The 16752-nt window shown below is 39.1% G+C and overlaps 1 protein-coding gene and 2 non-coding genes across 9 annotated transcripts in view; all 3 read left to right on the forward strand.

Annotated features, from left to right (window-relative positions):
- The window catches only part of FCGR1A (Fc fragment of IgG receptor Ia), a 40807-nt gene that overhangs the window by 12168 nt on the left and 11887 nt on the right, over positions 1-16752 (forward strand). For 2 of the 7 annotated variants that reach the window (XM_025038498.1, XM_025038496.1), the window contains exons 2-6: positions 31-126; positions 3936-4072; positions 7238-7359; positions 12452-12504; positions 12620-12767. The gene's annotated coding sequence lies outside the window, so the exon portion shown is untranslated. Of the gene's footprint in view, positions 1-11; positions 127-3935; positions 4073-7237; positions 7360-12451; positions 12505-12619; positions 12768-14203; positions 14253-16752 lie in introns of those variants that run through there. The other 5 variants (XM_025038500.1, XM_025038501.1, XM_025038497.1 and 2 more) reach the window with 5 other exon arrangements.
- On the forward strand, positions 148-221 carry TRNAN-GUU. The gene has a single exon. It is a non-coding gene; the product is annotated as a tRNA-Asn (tRNA).
- On the forward strand, positions 4499-4570 carry TRNAE-CUC. The gene has a single exon. It is a non-coding gene; the product is annotated as a tRNA-Glu (tRNA).

Below are 16752 nucleotides of genomic sequence, written 5' to 3' on the forward strand. Positions count from 1 at the left end.
AACGCGAGCGACGGGCTGCGTGGACTCCAGGTCTTGGGTGTTCGGAGGCTTTGGAGCCCGCACGGCCGTCGGGCAACCGGCGCGTGGCTCCGCCTAGCGGTGATCGATCGCTTGCTCTGTGCTAGCGTGAGTCCGGGGCTCCTGTGGGTCTCTGTGGCGCAATCGGTTAGCGCGTTCGGCTGTTAACCGAAAGGTTGGTGGTTCGAGCCCACCCAGGGACGCGTGCTGAACTTTTAGAAAGTGGGTCCTGCTCTGTACATCCCCTCTCACCTCTACGGGAGAGAGGCTTCTTCCCCTACTACATTCTAGATACTGTGTCTTGTGCACAACAGGAGGACCTTAGAGCCTAAGATCTTCACACCCTCTCAAGAGAGCTCGGGTGGAAAACAGCTTCGCGGTAAATCCGGAAATCCTCGTTTGTTTGTACTAGGATTTATTGAACCTTTTCCATACACTTTTCAAATTAAGTTGGTTCTGTCATTATAGGGTTACAAATAATGCTGTAGCCATCATTCTTGCGTGTATATCTTTGGCCATTCGTACAAGGATTTCTATAGGGTAGAGTCCCGGACGAGCAATTGCTCCATCGCGGCGTTTACATGGTTTCTATATGACTCCGTTGTCTTTCCTTTGTCGGCTTATTAGCTAGCTAGTTTCAGCGACTGTTTTAGGCCTTATGGCACACATCTGTGGAATGGTGCATGGTGAACGTGGGAAAGCTTGGATCAAAAAGCAATGATTTATTAGCAAACTATTGGAATTACACACACACACACACCCCACCCCCCAACCCCCACAGCCAGTTTGAAGGAATCCCCACAGGCATGAGTTGTGATAATCAGCTCATGAAAAAGAAGTGTGATTTTTGTGCAGGTTGTCAGTAAATTATGGTCTGCTGACCAAATTCAGCCCACAGCCTGTTTTTGTAAATAAAGTTTTATTGGAACACATCCTTTTACTCATTTATGTATTATCTATGGCTGCTTTTGTGTGACAATGGCAGAATTGAGAAGTTGCAACAGAGGTAATATTGTCTACAAAGCCAAAAATATTTACTATGTGGTGCTTTACAGAAAAAGTTGGCTGACCTCAGTCTAGCAGACTGAAAAAGTGAATTAAGGAATATTGGAGTCAGTAAATTATACCCAAAGAGAAGTCATTTGCAGGCTGAAATATTTAGGTTCAATGATCACGATGTCTGTAACTTATCTTAAAATAGTTAACAAAACATAATTAAGTAGATACAAACCATTCTGATTTCTATGTCCATAGATTAGTGTTGACTGTTTTTGAAATTCTCATATGAAATTACTTTTTTGTTGTCTGTTTTTTTTTTTTCATGCAACATAATGTGTTTTAGATGCATCCACATTATTGAGTGTATTATTTTAGTGTTATTGATGAGTGTTATTCCCGTGTGTGACCATACGGCCATTGAGGGGGAGAGTTAGTTCTTGTGGCTACTGTGAATATGTTTGCTATGAATATATTTGTACAAAGCTTTTCGTAGACAATGAAATTGCTGTGTCATGGGGTATGTGTAAATTTAATTTTATTAGAAACTGCCAAACAGTTTTCCAGAATGGCTGTACTATTTTACCTTTTAAACAGCAGTAAGATATACAATGTTACTCCATGTTCTCATCAGCACTTGGTATTCTCTGTCTTACTCATTCTTGTGGGTGCATAAAGGTATCTAATCATGGTTTTAATTTGTGTTTCCCAAATAAGTAATGACGTTGAGCATCTTTTATGTCTTTTGCCCATTTAGAAATTCTCTTTTGTGAAGAAAGCTTGTTCCAGTATTTTGCTCATTTTTAATGAGCTTGGCTTTTGTTATTAATTTCTAAAAGTTCTCTATATATTCAATATTTGATTAATTTTCAGATAACAATATTATAAATATCTTCTCTCATTCTGTGGCTTGCCTTTTTACTTTATGATTTTTAAATTTTGATGAAATCTAATTTATTTTTTCTTTTATTGTTAAGGCATCTTACTCTAAGACATCTTTCCTACCCCAAGGTTGTGAATATATTTTCCTAAATTTTCTTCTAGAAGCTTTAATGTTTTAATTTTCAGCTTTTAAATATATGATTCACTTCCTGACCTCAGCACAATACTTAACCACCATAGAATCCATGCCTTGCTTGCACACCAGAAACCCAGCCTCCCAGAAAATTTTATAATCTTTGATATAAAAATACTCACAATAGTTTCCTGCTCTGCTCCTTGACAATTACAGATCCGTGTGCTTCCATCCCTCACTCCTTTCTTTTGCTCCCTCTTTTCTTCTCTCTCTTCTTCTTATAGGAGACAGGGTCTTTGTCAGATGTTTTGTGAATATTTTCTCTGTGACTTTCCTTTTCAATTACTGGATATTTTTTGATGAGGAGACATTTTATATATTGTCTATTTTACCATTTTTCTTTTTTACTTATTTTTTTCTGTGTCACATTTAGGAACTCTTCGCCTACCACCAAGTCATAAGGATATTCTCATGTATTTTCTTCTAAGTTTTAGTTTGTAGGTTTGGTTATGATCCAACTCAAATTAGCTTTTGTGTATATTGTGAGGTAAGAATTATGGATTTTTTCACTATGTAGATATCCCATCGTTCCAGCACATTTGTTGAAATGATACTCTTTTCCCATCTGAATTGTTTTAGTGCCTTCTTTTTTGAAAAAAAATTTGACCATATAAGGTGGATCTATTTTAGATGTCTCGATTCAGTTCCATTTATCTATACGTGTATCCTTTCGCCCCTCAACACTGTCTTATTTATAAACAGCTTAATAGTAAGTCTTAGAGTCTTCCAGGTTTGGCTTTTTCACACAGCTCAATAAATTTTGAAATATGTACATACCGAAGTAGGCAGTCAAGATATGCTATCACTTAATCCCTCTCATTTCATTGCACATGCCCTCACATATTATGGCTGACTCTTTAGCTAAATATCTTCTATTGCAGCCTCTGGAGAAAATCAATCTCCAATTACTTTCAGAATTGATTGAGAGATAAAATGTCTGAAACACTCAATAATGACTCTAGATTTTGCTTGGGGGAAAAAAATCATTTTCCAGGCCTTTGGCATAGGGAAATTTTCTTTCTATTATTTATGACCGTGAATACAGTGTCTGATTTGCAATTTTCTGTTCTTTGCAGAGAGCTAGTGTCCCATGGGAGGCCCCTAACTTACTGGACTGAGGGTGGGGGTGCAAATTGGAGGCCGAAGAAGAATTGACTTTTATTGTATAGAAAAGATGACGGGCAGATGGTGACACAAGGTGTAGAGAAGAGTAGGCTGGAACTAGAAAGTTGATTTCAGAATCATACAGTGATTGTCAGATTTTGTAGAAAGGGGAGTTAGATGTTACCTGTCCAAGGAAGCAAAACTTTCGTGGAAACAACCGATATTTAAAGGCCATTTTATCAGGCTTTGTCATTATTTATCACCTTTTTTCCTGTTTTTGTAAAAATGGTACAAAGCAGCCTTCGTGTACTTGTTATATACCTTTGGGATGTGTATTTCAAAGAAAAACTATTAAACTTAAAATACTCATCTTAAGTTCCATCAACAGTGCACTTTTAATAAAATGAGCCCAACTCAAGGGACAAACCTACCTGGCTGAAGTGCCCTTCCTGGGCGTGTGTCATTCTTAACAATAGGTGCTTTTCCTTAGTGTAGTGGTTTTCGTATATATCCCACACCTGAAAGTCCTCAGAACCTGTCAGAAACCGTTTTCTTTGCTAAAGATTTTAAAGTACTCTTACTCCAAGTGCATTAAAAATAAATTTACCAATTGAATCCTTGGAATCCATCAAAAGGGAGCGACGTCGCAGTGCTACAGTTTCAAGTGTTGCCCAACCGGGAGGGAGAAGAAGGGTCGCTTGCTCGCGGGTAGTCAGGCCAAGTCTGTCTGCTTTGATTCCAGCTGGAGACACTCGACGCACCTTCACCAGCGACGCGACGACTGGGTCAGCGGACGCTGACTTCATCTTCACGGTGCTTTTCGATGAGGAAGTCTCAGGATTTCTTTCCTTTCCCTTTGCTCTATTTCCAGCGACTAAGGTAGGAGAAGTGGGGGTGCAGCGGGCTGCGCTTGGGGGTGTGGAGGGAAGAGCGCGTCCAGGTCAGGGCCCCCGAGCCGTCTCGGTTCCTGCACCCCTCGGAGTTCTTTCTGAGGTTGGGAAGTCCGGGGTCTCACCTGGGTGCCACCCCTCCCGCCTCCACCCGCCTCCACCCGCCCACCGGGAGACTCGCTCCGGAACCTGTGGACCCGGGGGCCTCGGGGTGCGTCCGCTGTACGGGAGAGCGCTTGGCATTTCGTGTGGGGCTCCTCTTCTGGAGAAAGTGGGGAGGGAAGGGCTTTCAGGAACAACGCCTTAAAGAGGGGCACGTGGCACTGTGAAAGAAAAAAAAAAAGGAACGGCTTTTCAGGTCAGTGCGAGGGGTAGCTTTAGCCAGAAAGGTCGAAAAGGGGAAACTCTTCGCACTTCCCTGGTGGTCTAGTGGTTAGGATTCGGCGCTCTCACCGCCGCGGCCCGGGTTCGATTCCCGGTCAGGGAACTTCTTTTCTTAACCGCTGTAGTGTCTGCTGATTGGGTTCTGCATTTTCTAAGTGCTAAACTTCAACTTTTTTTCAAGACTGGTGAAGAAATGGGATCAACGATTTATTGAAGATACATTCCGGGAATTGAAACTGCGAGATGAAAAGCAGGGTGAATTAAAAACTCCCATACACACTCCACACCTATTACATAGCCAAACTTTATGATTTCATCCCCCGGCCCCCCATTTAAAACCAACACAAAAATTATCGATCTTTTAGATATAATTTTAAACTTTATTTACCATCAAGCCATCTTGTCATAGTCAATTTTCCCCATAGACTTTAAGTCCAAAAGAGACAAACTGGAAGAACTGCCTAGTATTACAGCAAACTTGAATTCAAGACTCTCTGTTCTCTTCTCTTTTGATTGTTCATGCTTTCTTTCCAGATAAAATTAGTCGCAATAAAAATGTAAGCCCAGCCTTTTTGCTTGCAGTGTTCTTACTGGTCCTAAATTTTGTGCATATGTAGCCGTTGCTTGTGTGGACCTTGAAAAGGAACATATTTGCCAAGAAGGACTCCTGGTGGTTAACTGGGCACAAATTCATAACTAGGCTCTAGTAGCCATTGATCACAGAGGCCTCTCACCCACAGTGCATATCAGGAAAAAGCCACAGAGATGCCAAGCCTCTTGCACTGCGTTCTTGCCGACTGAGCCAAACCTTGTAAGGGAGTTCTTGGAATCATATTTTCACCTATTGGCTGAGACCTGTTCTGTCCCATTGGAGCTGTGCAGCTGTATCTTATCTACATCTGTACTGATCAGTCAGAGCAACTCCATAATAACCAATCAGAATATTTGATTCTAAGAAAACAGGTGGTGCTATTCAGACCAATCAAATTGTGTAAATTTGGATTTCTTATTTGCATAAAAATGGGATCTCCAATCAGGGATCAGGGTGGACAGTTTCTCTATGTAAGTAGGCCTCCCTCATGCCTGGAGGGAGCAGTGGTTTCTTTTGGTTTCTTCTAGAACTGTGGTTCTCCAGTTTGCAAACTGTTTACCTGAATAAAGTTTCTCCTTTTTTGGCACCTTAGAGTGGGGATTCCTGTTAATATTAGGTTAGTGGTGGCAAACTTGACACTTGGATGGTTTCATGGGTATACCCGACCTTTAGGAATTCCAGTGGATGGTGCACAGAGGGTCCCTAAATCCCTCTTTGAAAGTGTTTGCAGATATGAATAAGCACCAGATATAAAGGTAACAGCTTCTGAAGACCTAAGGCTGCTTGAAACCAGAGCAGATTTTTAAAAGCCACAGAGTTGTTGTTTTCATAATTTAATTTTCATTTCGATGGTCACTTCTTTATTTCGATGAGAACTTTAGTGGAAAGAATTTCTTTATTGGATCCTTAATCTTTCTATATTTTTAGTTCTCTTAAGAAAATTTAATGATAAAAAGTTAATGTAATAAATTATAATGAGATAAAATTTGGTAATAAAATTTCACTTCTTACATTATTTACATTGACGTAGTTGGCTTATGCTGTCATGTGTTTCCCACTTTATGACATTACCTGATGAATTATGTTCGACTATGTAGTGATACATAGCATTTTACATATATTTTTCATATATAAATAATATGCATGTACAATGCAACTATTTATAATTCAAAAAGGGAAATATAATGGGAAGGTGTTGGTAACTTCTTTGATAGTGTAGCCTTGAATTCATGCCATATTCTCATATACTTTAGAAGACTGTGCTATAATGTTAAAATGTCATTTTGTGGCCACTTGTGTCGCCCATTTCCTGGCCCAGCATGATGCACAAGAGGAGTGATAATAGGAGAAAATGGCCTTTCAAGGACTTGCCTAATACAACTCTTATTATTACTTGGAATGACATCAGAAAATAAGAGAAAATATTCATATAGAAAAGGGAAATTCTCTACTTTTCCTCTTCCCCAGACCTTAACACCCAATGGAGGAGCTAATACCTCTCATTCTTCACATGATAGGACAGTTACTGAGCTTCCTTTTCCAATAGTTGAGGACCCAGTATATTAAAACACACAAAGAAGAGTGGCTATTACTTGCCCCCCCCCTTTTTTTATCTGAGCATCAAAACTGTCAACTTGGCTGATGTTAAGGGGAGCTCCCAGTTCTACAGCCCCACTCCACCTGCCTTCTTTCTGACCCTCTTCTCTCATAAGACTTGCACCATCAGATTTGTTTGGGGAAGCTTGGTAAAGGTTACTTTGTGTTTAGACAAGAAGGCTTCTGAATTTTGTTGGGGTTTATGGGTCGCTCCTGCTAGCAGAGGCCTGATAACACTTCAGTTAGAGCTGTTGAGATTAAAATTTTTGACTTGCCAATCAATGGGATATTATTTATACAGTGAAACTTTGGACGTCAGAGAGTATAGGCACTCATGCTAAATTTTGACCCATTAACTGGTGGCAAATGTCAGGGGAGTTTGTCCCATTAGCACTTTTTACATGTGACAGTACCCCAAACAGAAGAATCTTCTCTAACACTTTAAGCATGTAACTCATTGATTTCAATTATACGTTTTCATAACTATACACTGAATTGGTTCAGAGGCCTCACTTATAACTTGAACTGGTTTTTTCCCCTCTTTACTGCAAGTTTTATGCATATTCACATTCTCTTTTGCAGGAACACAGACCAAAGAGTTTAACACTTACTTGCATTTGATGGTTTACAGTAGCAGCTGGGAGACCATTTCTCTGTTTGCTGGAGAGACTGGGGAGTTCAAGGAGGTGTGACCAGACTGTGAGGTGAGGTGGAGCATCCTGACCTTCTTAGAACCAAGGTCAGGATGCAGGAAAGAGAGGGATCAGAGGACATGGAGGGAGCAGCCCTGCAACAGTAAGCACAGCTCTGCAACTGCTTTTGGTTTTAAGAGGCCATCTACTCAGTCTCAACAAACTTAACAACTAAAACACTATTTAGGTGGCTGTTTTCGATCTTTCCTTGTCCCTACTCAGCTTCTGAATGTCCATTCACACTTGGAATAGTAGAAGGACCCTTACTTCCCCCTCTCACTCACCACTTGGGAAGCCTTCTCATATCCCCTAACCTGGCCCACACAGTCCCTTCTATCTCTCCAAGAAGGCATTGTGACCTCACTGGCTCCAAATTTGTTAAGCAGTCTAGCAGACCCCACTAGCATAGTAGCAGCTGCTAGGAGTGCTTGTCATACTTTTGTGGAGTTGACTGATAAGGAGACAACAATCTCAAATGAATTGAGGTAGTTAATTACTTAGACACACAACATAGGCACGTGTAGCATGTTGACCATTCTCCATATCCATAATCCCACAGCGTGACATCACACTGGAGGACAAGAGGACACACAAGTAGTGGCTCGCTCTGATATAAAGGAGCCAATTTCACAGTGCAGCTAAGCAGTTTTATAGCTTGTAGTTGCACCGTAGAGGGCGGGGGCAAGGTGGAAATTTTCATGCCTCACCAGAACCAGGGAGGCAGGTGAGAAACTGCCTACTGGTAGCCTGCCCCACGATAGGGAACCTCTCAAGCTAGATCAGTGATAAATAGCCTTACGACAGCCCCTCACAAGACTGCCTGCCTTTCCAGGTTGCAGGAGGGCATTCAGCCAAGATTTGGGTTGCACTACGGTTGAATCCTGCCTATGTGACCTGTGTGGGGAAGTATAAGGTCACTAGAGTGCCACAGCAGAGCCATTTCCCTATGCCTCGAACCTTGAAAAGGAGTTTGGCTAGATATAATATCTTTGATTTGCACTATTTTTTAAATCTAAGTTTTTTGAAAATGCAGCTCCACTGTTGCCTTGCTTTGTATATTGCTACTCATCCAATTCTCTTGATTTTATAACTTATTTTGCAGTTTTGTCTGTGTCATCTTACATCCTAATAGTTTTACTATGATAATGTCTTGAAGTTGGTCAATTCTGGGTCAGTTTTCCTTGATATCTGTTGAGCTCTTTTCATGTGACTCATTATATAAGTAATCTATCATGTTCCTTTTTATAAATCAAGGTTACTAGACTGTTCTCTCTAAAGCCTCATTCCTGTTTAGAGAAAAATCTTTTAAGAAGAAGAAATTACATATCGCAGTACAATTTGTATTCAACAGAGATTCTCAAACAAGTTAAAGTAGTAAAATGACCCTGATGATTTCAACACTGTATTGCCAGATGAGGACTTAAAAAAAATTACCATCAATTTATAAACAAAGTGTAGAAAGACATAATGTCAGAATAAGGAAACCTCTGGATATGAATACATTTATTAAAAAAAAAAGAAATGTCACTGGTTTGAAAGTAGGTTTTAAAAGCCCTTAAATTTTAAGCTATTCATAGATTAAAATATTTTTGAAAGAAAATTAATCACCCGTTGTCTCTAACACATCAACACCCGTTACTCTTAAGGCAAAATCTTTCATAAGAGCTTCCTAATGTGTCAAGAGGTATAAAAGAAAATTGTATAAACAGTTTCTAGATTCTGCAGTTCATTCCCCCTTTTAAAAAATATAATTTTCAGGCCAACCCCTGTTGACACACATGGCCAGGTACTTGGGATCCTTCTGGAACACGGATGGGCCCATGGGACACGCAGAGGCCATGGCAGCTGACCACGTTAACATGATAATTTGATCTTTAGCTTTCTAGCTGTTTTCCTGGAACATTATAAGGGTGAAATATCAACTATGTTGCTAAGCAACGCTGTATAATAAAAAATGACTGCTGATTGAGGATACACTTGGACTGGGAAAAATAATAAGTATCTGGTGAGAAGCCATACTTTGAGTTTTTCTGAACGCAGAGACTCTTGTAACTTGACTTAAATCTTACATAGACATTCGAAACTATGCTATAAAGTTTTTTCAAGAGATATTGGCTCCTGTAGGACATGGAGTTTCGAAGCCAGAGTGGCTCCAATGTCTCTTACTTCCTCACATCTCACACTTCAGCTGTCCTGGGGTAGAGAGCGAGGGGTGTAGAACGGGGGGAATATCTCCTGAATGACTGTGTAGATTGCTGTGCAGTAAGGATGACCTACAGGGAAGAATAATGCCTGAGGCTGCCCTGCTATAGCAAACTGTGGTTCTGTATCTTTCTGAGTAGCCTGGTGCCATATGTGGCCTATGAGAGCCTTGTGATCTTAAGAGTTTACTTGAAGCTAAGAAAACCCCCTAGTGGGCAAAATTCTTCCAAATTTTCCTTTGATTCATAAACAATATAGATATCATTGTTTTATAGCCTTTCATAACTCCAATATCTCTACTATTTCAAAGGCAGGTTTTTGTTGCCTGATGTGTCTGCTGGTTCTCATGCATGAAGTCTAGTTTTTTTGTGTATGTTCATTATCTTTGAGTATGTACTATAAACTGTATTTGAAAAAATAACTTTCAAATAATTCGAGACCTACATAAGGGCTTTCCTGTTAGGCACCTGGGGGTACTCCTAGCTTGGAACCACCTTAAACCTTAAAAGGTGTGACAGATTTCAAGGCTTTCAAGGGAGTAATAGAGAAATTCTACACCAGTTTTTATCCTAAAGATGCTTTTGGTGGCTGTGACCCTATAGTGGGATAATCATGGGATTCTTGCCAACTGTGAGGATATCTTAGACTGAGAACCCAAGAAACGAATTTCTTGTACTCCTGGCCTCACAAAGCCCGAACAACAAGTCCATGAATTATCTAATGTTGAATCTGAGAGTGGTCATTACAATTGTTTCCTACTTGAATAGTTATCTCATGTCCTGCTTCAAAAATGATATCCAGAAATTATGGCTTGGGACCATATTCTCAATTTTTAGGTGAAAAATAGTCTCCCAAAACTTCAGCACAATAAATTACTCCCTCAGATGACAGTGAAGTGTATGGATTTGGAATCAGAAAAGGATGAGTGTTCTTTTCAGAGATAGAGAAATTGATAGAGCAGTTGAAATTATGCCATCCAGTCCTCATGACTTACGCATGAGGGAAATCCTTGCCTTACCCAACTAGCAGATACTGAAAGCCTCCAGCAATAGAGCTACCAAAATGAAAAATAAATTTTGGTCTAGCTCAGTTCCCTTCTGATTCATATGCTCTTGAAATTTTGAAAACATTTTATTCATTTTTTTTTTTTTTACTGTTTCAGTATGTATATTTCTTTTGATCTATCTTTAAGTTTATTGTTTAGGTTTAAAATTTGTCAAATACTGGCAGTTTAATTTGGTTCAATGTAATATATTAACTGAATGGGCAAATTTGAAATTTGCTTATAGGCTGCTAAACAACATTAAAAAAAAAAAAGGCTTTGCTCATTTACTCCTATTGACAGTGTATAAAAATATCCATTTTCTTTCATTCTTTCCAACATGATATCAATAATTTTTATGAACATGAGGAGGAGGTGAGGGAACTCCTGATTGATAGCTGGTCAGCCCAAAGGTGACAACTTGGACTTGAGACTGGCTTCTGAAATGGGGGCAGTCTTGTGGGAATGAGCCCTTAACCTGTGGGCTCTGTTCTAACTCTGGCTTGTTAGTATCAGAGTTGCTTAATGCGAGGAGGATCACCTCAAACTCCCCCCCACCCCGATATAGTTGGTGTCAAAAGTGCTATGAGTAGAGGAAATAAGTTTTTTTTCTTTTAATGTGCATGAAAAAGAAACTGCCTTTAAACTCACTTAGCTTGGTAAAATGAGTGTCCCACAGATCTCTTGTAGGAAATAGCCCTTCCCTATCTGAGTTTTCTGAACCGAACCAAACACCTTCCGTTTGAGCTAGGATAACAATTTTTCTAACCGAAACTGGGAGGATAATGATGTGATCTCAAGAAATCCTTGAACTCCTAGACCTCTAATCTCATCTGTTTCATTTAGCCTCATAGACCATACTTTTTGAAACTGTAGAGACAGGACCGAAGGCTGGGCCATGTAAGGGACAGCATTGTGTCTAATGCCAAAAGAACAAAGACTTGGATTTAAGAGGCATGAGTAGCAGAATGGGAAAGAATATGGTTGTGACTTTGGAGCCACCTCAGTCCTCCCTGGGTTAGCATTTGTCATCTTCTTACTTAGGTCGCTACTCAGGAATTCTGTTCAAGCCTTTGTGACTCAGAAGTGGGCACAAACATAGCTACCTTCCTTCCTTCCTTCCAAGACAGTTTTCAACTGACAACCTTGACATAAACCACGCATTACACCCATGTTATGTCATCTTTATGGAGTCAGGTGAGGAGAAGGAAGACCAGATGATCCAGTCTGGAATACCAACTGTCTTGAACAGGGTCTTTATTGAGTTCTACCCTAATATCTTAAAGTATAGTTGTAAATAAAAATGTCTCTCTTTGTCCCTCTTGACTACAAGAAGCTTGTGCTCACCCTCTGACAAGTCAGAGTATGACAGTACCCCACGTGCTGAGCCACCATGAATATGTACGTGATTTATTTCTTGACTCTCATTGCACTTCTGTTGCAAAGAACTACTCTTCCCCATAGGGAACCTGGCTTTGACTGAGTTTCAGCCTCCTCCCCTTCCACATGATAAAGCTCCTAATTGCCTGAGAAAAGATTCCTGAGTTACAGTGTAGAGAGAAGCATACTCAGAGTCAACTAGCAATAATTCTGTGTCTGTTAAATCTTATATCACTACTGCACAAAACTAGACTTGGAGCTAGTTTGCGTGTCTCTACACCATTTCACTTTTTGACTGTGATCAACTTACTTGACCTCTTTTAGCTTTGTGTCTCATGCACAAAATTGAGATAATAGTAAGATATTCTCAGCTAAGTAAAACGTCAGAGTGTGCCAGCCTTGTTTAGATGGACAAATCTACTTAAGTTTCTGTTACTCGGCCTTTCTAGTAAGTTTTATTATTTTTTTTTCACTTCCTAGAAGCTATTGGGGGAAGAGAAGTTAAGTTGTGGAAACGAGGAACAAGTTACACTGTGAGTAAAAGTCAACCTTACCCATATGCACTGGATACAATCCTAGGAAACAAAGTCACTGTACAGACATTTTCAGCGATTAAGACTCCTTATGTGCTTCTTCTGATTCCCAAAGGACAAGATATTCATTCAAATAACTTTCTCCCATGACAAAGTATTGCCGAGTCCATCAACCCCACCTACCCACCCCTAGTGGTTCTGTGAGTGTTTGAAAGTTCGGAAAAACTGATCTGACTCCCACAAACCTCCATCACAGAGCGAAGGTGAGTTATTGTCCCGACTATGCTGGAGGAACTGTAGGCAGAAGCATTAGCTCAGTCACTAGAGTAGAAACTAGATGAAATAGTATCGCAATGTAAAATGCTCTTCAAACTGTCCACTTTATTTATAGCAACATTTCCTTACCACTGCTCCAATATGCCTCCTCTCATAGGTTATTACAAGGAAAATATCACTACCATTATTCATCATTAATCTCTCGGAATATTGAAGGGCAGAGTAAAGTGCTTAGAGAAAGTCTGAGTTATGTTGCCATAAAGGGGGTCACTTTTTTCTGCATATCTGTCCGATGTTGAAAGGATTGATAGTATGCAGATAGTCAGCATCTTCATAGATAGATTTGCCATACGCTGAGATAGTTGTGAGAAAAAGTGATAAAATAGAGTGTCTATAGAAAACATTCTATACGTTAGAATTCCACAACCACGAAGTTTGATAATATTCTGTTGCCGCTGCTTGGAGCATGAAATCGGTGACAGGATTCTCCTGAAAAGAGTTCATCCTGGTGATTATTTTTATAAAAAATGCAAGATACATTTTTAGGAAAATCACTAAGACTAGAAATAGGGTATAAAAACTCCAAACCATGAGAAGAGACGAATTAAAAAAGAAAAATAGCAAATAATAGAAAAACTCAACTAAAAAAACAAGAAAATATAAAATATTTATCAATAACCAATAATCGAAACATCCTGAATCCAAACTTATGGGATGTAGCTAAAATAGTAATTAGAATAAAAAGGAAACTCACGTAATAGGCCAGAATTCTAGGTTGACAGATTGTTTTTCTTCAGTGCCTAAAAGATATTGCTACATTGTCATCTCGCTGGCATCGTTTCCAATAAGATATCGGATGTCATCCTTACTTTCATTTCTCTTTCCATAACATATCTTTTTAAAAATTTTTTTCCTGGATGCTTTCAAGATTTATTTCTCCTTATTAATTTTGAGTGATTTGCTCATGATGCCCTTATATTGTATTCTTCATAGCCATGTGTGCACACGTGCTTGGGTTTGTTAAGTTTCTTGGATCTATGAATTTATAGTTTTCATTAAGTTTGGAAAATTTTGGGCCATTATTACTTCAAACATGTTTTCTGTCCACAACTCACCCTCCTTACTTTTCAGAAGCTCCCTGCAGATCTCAGGAATTCTCTCTGTGCAGCTTTCTCCTTTCCTCAGCCATTTTGGTCTCTCCAGACTCTCAGTTCCATCTTCTAAACTTAGGGACTCCAAGGCCCTCTGCCTGAGTCCCTCTCCCTGCCCCACAGCCTGGAGCCCCTCTCCGGGCAGTAAGCCAGGGCAATCAGAGGCTCATTTCTTTTCTTCCCCGTCCTTCAGGGTGACTGCTTTGTTGCCTGCTATCCAGTTTTGAAAACCATTATTTAAAATATATTTTTTAGTTTTGTTGTCATTTCAGGTGATAAAATAAATCCAGTCTCTGCTATTCCATCTTGGCTGGAGATCTGGTACGTTATTAATAATATTTTAGTTCTTAATTTGAGTGATGGGTTCATAAGTATTCATTTGCTCATTGTGCATCATAACCATACACACATATGTATTACACCTTCTTTCATTTGTATAAGATATTTCATAATTTTTAAAAGTTCTGAAAAGATAGATTTTTTTTTCTTCCCCTGGGATGGAACGAGGGCAAAAGAAGTCGGAAGTGTTTGTGGCCAAAACCTTTACCTTCCTCTGCCTTTCTGACTCCTCTACTCCTTCTTGACCAACTCTCTCCTGCTCACGTCACCATGACTCTGAGGGTGTTTACCTGACAAAGCAGGATGGTCAAGGGAGCAGGTGCTAGCTTGGGAGACAGGCAAAATCAGTTTTCATACCCTATGATCCAACAAACCACTGCGGGCTCTTCCACTTAGGTACTAGATGAGGGCCTTTCAGAATAGTGCTGACTCACTCTATCAGGTAAAAGTTAGGGGAAGGGTTCGTGTGAAGAGGTAATAGCTATTATCTATTGTATTAGGAACACGAGCTACGTAACTGTTTTACCCCTTCTCTTCTCCGTCCCTCCTCCTGCTCGCTGCCCTGGCCTTTTTAATCTTGCCAGAGCCCTTTGCTGCCACGGTGCAGGAACAAAATCAAAATGCAGTTATTTGCTCTCTTAGGAATTATGGAAAATGCATGCAAAAGTAGATAGACTGAGCTTTCTAATGATTTGATCTAAAAAGCTTAGGAGGAAATCTCAAGGGCACATGGGACAATTAGACATCAGGCTTGACAAATATCTTCATGATGACAAGAAAAGTTGGGTTATGAGAAAAAGAAATGGACAGGAAGGACATCCCAAACGGAATCAACCTATAAAAGACATATGATAACATGACCAGAAATTAACTAAAAACTAGGTGATAAAACTCGAAAGTCATACACGAAGATTCCATTTGTAAAAGTTGATGGAATCACTTTGAGGATGCGGGAACCAAAGAAAGATTTGCTCGATCAAGTAGTAAGAATAAAAATCCAACATAAATTGAATTTCTAATGGAAACTTGAAATTGACCAATGGGGAACTTTTTATAATGAATGGTGGTTGAAGAAAAACATCAGATAAAGTTTATCTGAATCTCCTGAAAAATACTTGTAGCGATAGTAAGAACATAAAGGTAGTATATTTCGGCCGGTCAAGAGATGTTCTATAGCATACAGAACATATTAAGCAAAATTGTGCTGTAGACAATTATATACAATTATTTACCTAAAATTTAGATGATACTTTACAATAGTTTAAAAAATATATGATTGTTAAAGAAAGGATGAGTAGGGAATAAAGGATTACTGACTTTTTTTTTACTTATAGCGAGTGCAAAAATAAAATACATTTTTTGGTCAATTCTTTATGATATTTAAATTATCTTACCTTTTAAAAATATATCAAATAATTGTTCACAAATTATTTTCTATTGTAAGAAGAGAACAATTTTAGTTAAAAAAAAAACACACAAATAAGACTTTGCATCTACCTTTGAGAAAAGTGTATTCGTGAAGTGATTTTAAATCTATGAATTTTACAAATATGATAGAAAATATCAATATATGAAAATATAAATGTCACATATAGAAGTAAATTCTCCTAATGGTCCCTAAGAGCACGATGATTTTCACCGGCCATTAATTATTGGAGAATCCTCCGACTTAGTTACAATGTTTGTTCTATTATCTCCTAATTCTTTTTACATGGATTTCAAACCTATCTCAGTGGCTATTTCTTCAACATTTGGAAACTACAGGTTCTTATCGGAAAAGAAGTATTCCTCCTTCCAGGTGATGGATCTCTTCCGTTCCTCTTTCACAATGATACTCATTCATTCCCCCGTGTTTTTCTGGTCAAGGGAACATATTTACTCATTTTTCAAACAAGCTAACTAGCTATGTTACTACAAAGCAGAAATTGTAAGGGATGGGGTGGGCACTGTTATATTCTATTTGCATGAGCGTAAAGGAAATCACACTGTCTGGTTTTGAATCCTGCTTCTACTTTTTATAACTTAGGACAAGTTACCAAATTTCTCTTTGACTAGTTTCCTCATTTGTAAAATGGAGGTCACAGTGGTGTCTACTCATAGTTTATAGTGAGGATTAAATGAGAAAAATACATAGCAAGCACATTTGCCTGGCACATTATAAATGCTCTACCATATATGCAATGATGATGATGACAACAGACATCTGACAGCATCCCTCCAAGAAAAAATGACAATTTCCTTTGAGTAGTGCTGATTCTAGGACTGTGTCCTATAGAAATAATAAGTCGAGTGTTTAAAGATAGGCACAAGACTATTTATTGCCATTCTGGTCATAACGGTAAAGCATAACAGTAAAGAAATGACCCGCATGTCCCTGGAGAAAGATTGATGAAATAAATTGTGGCACATCTGTGCAGTGGAAAATTTTGAAGACAAAATTGTGTAGTAGTTGTGCATATAGGCTTTGAGTGTATATTTCAAG

Source organism: Pteropus alecto, unplaced genomic scaffold (assembly GCF_000325575.1).
Source record: "Pteropus alecto unplaced genomic scaffold, ASM32557v1 scaffold106, whole genome shotgun sequence".
NCBI lineage: Eukaryota > Metazoa > Chordata > Mammalia > Chiroptera > Pteropodidae > Pteropus > Pteropus alecto.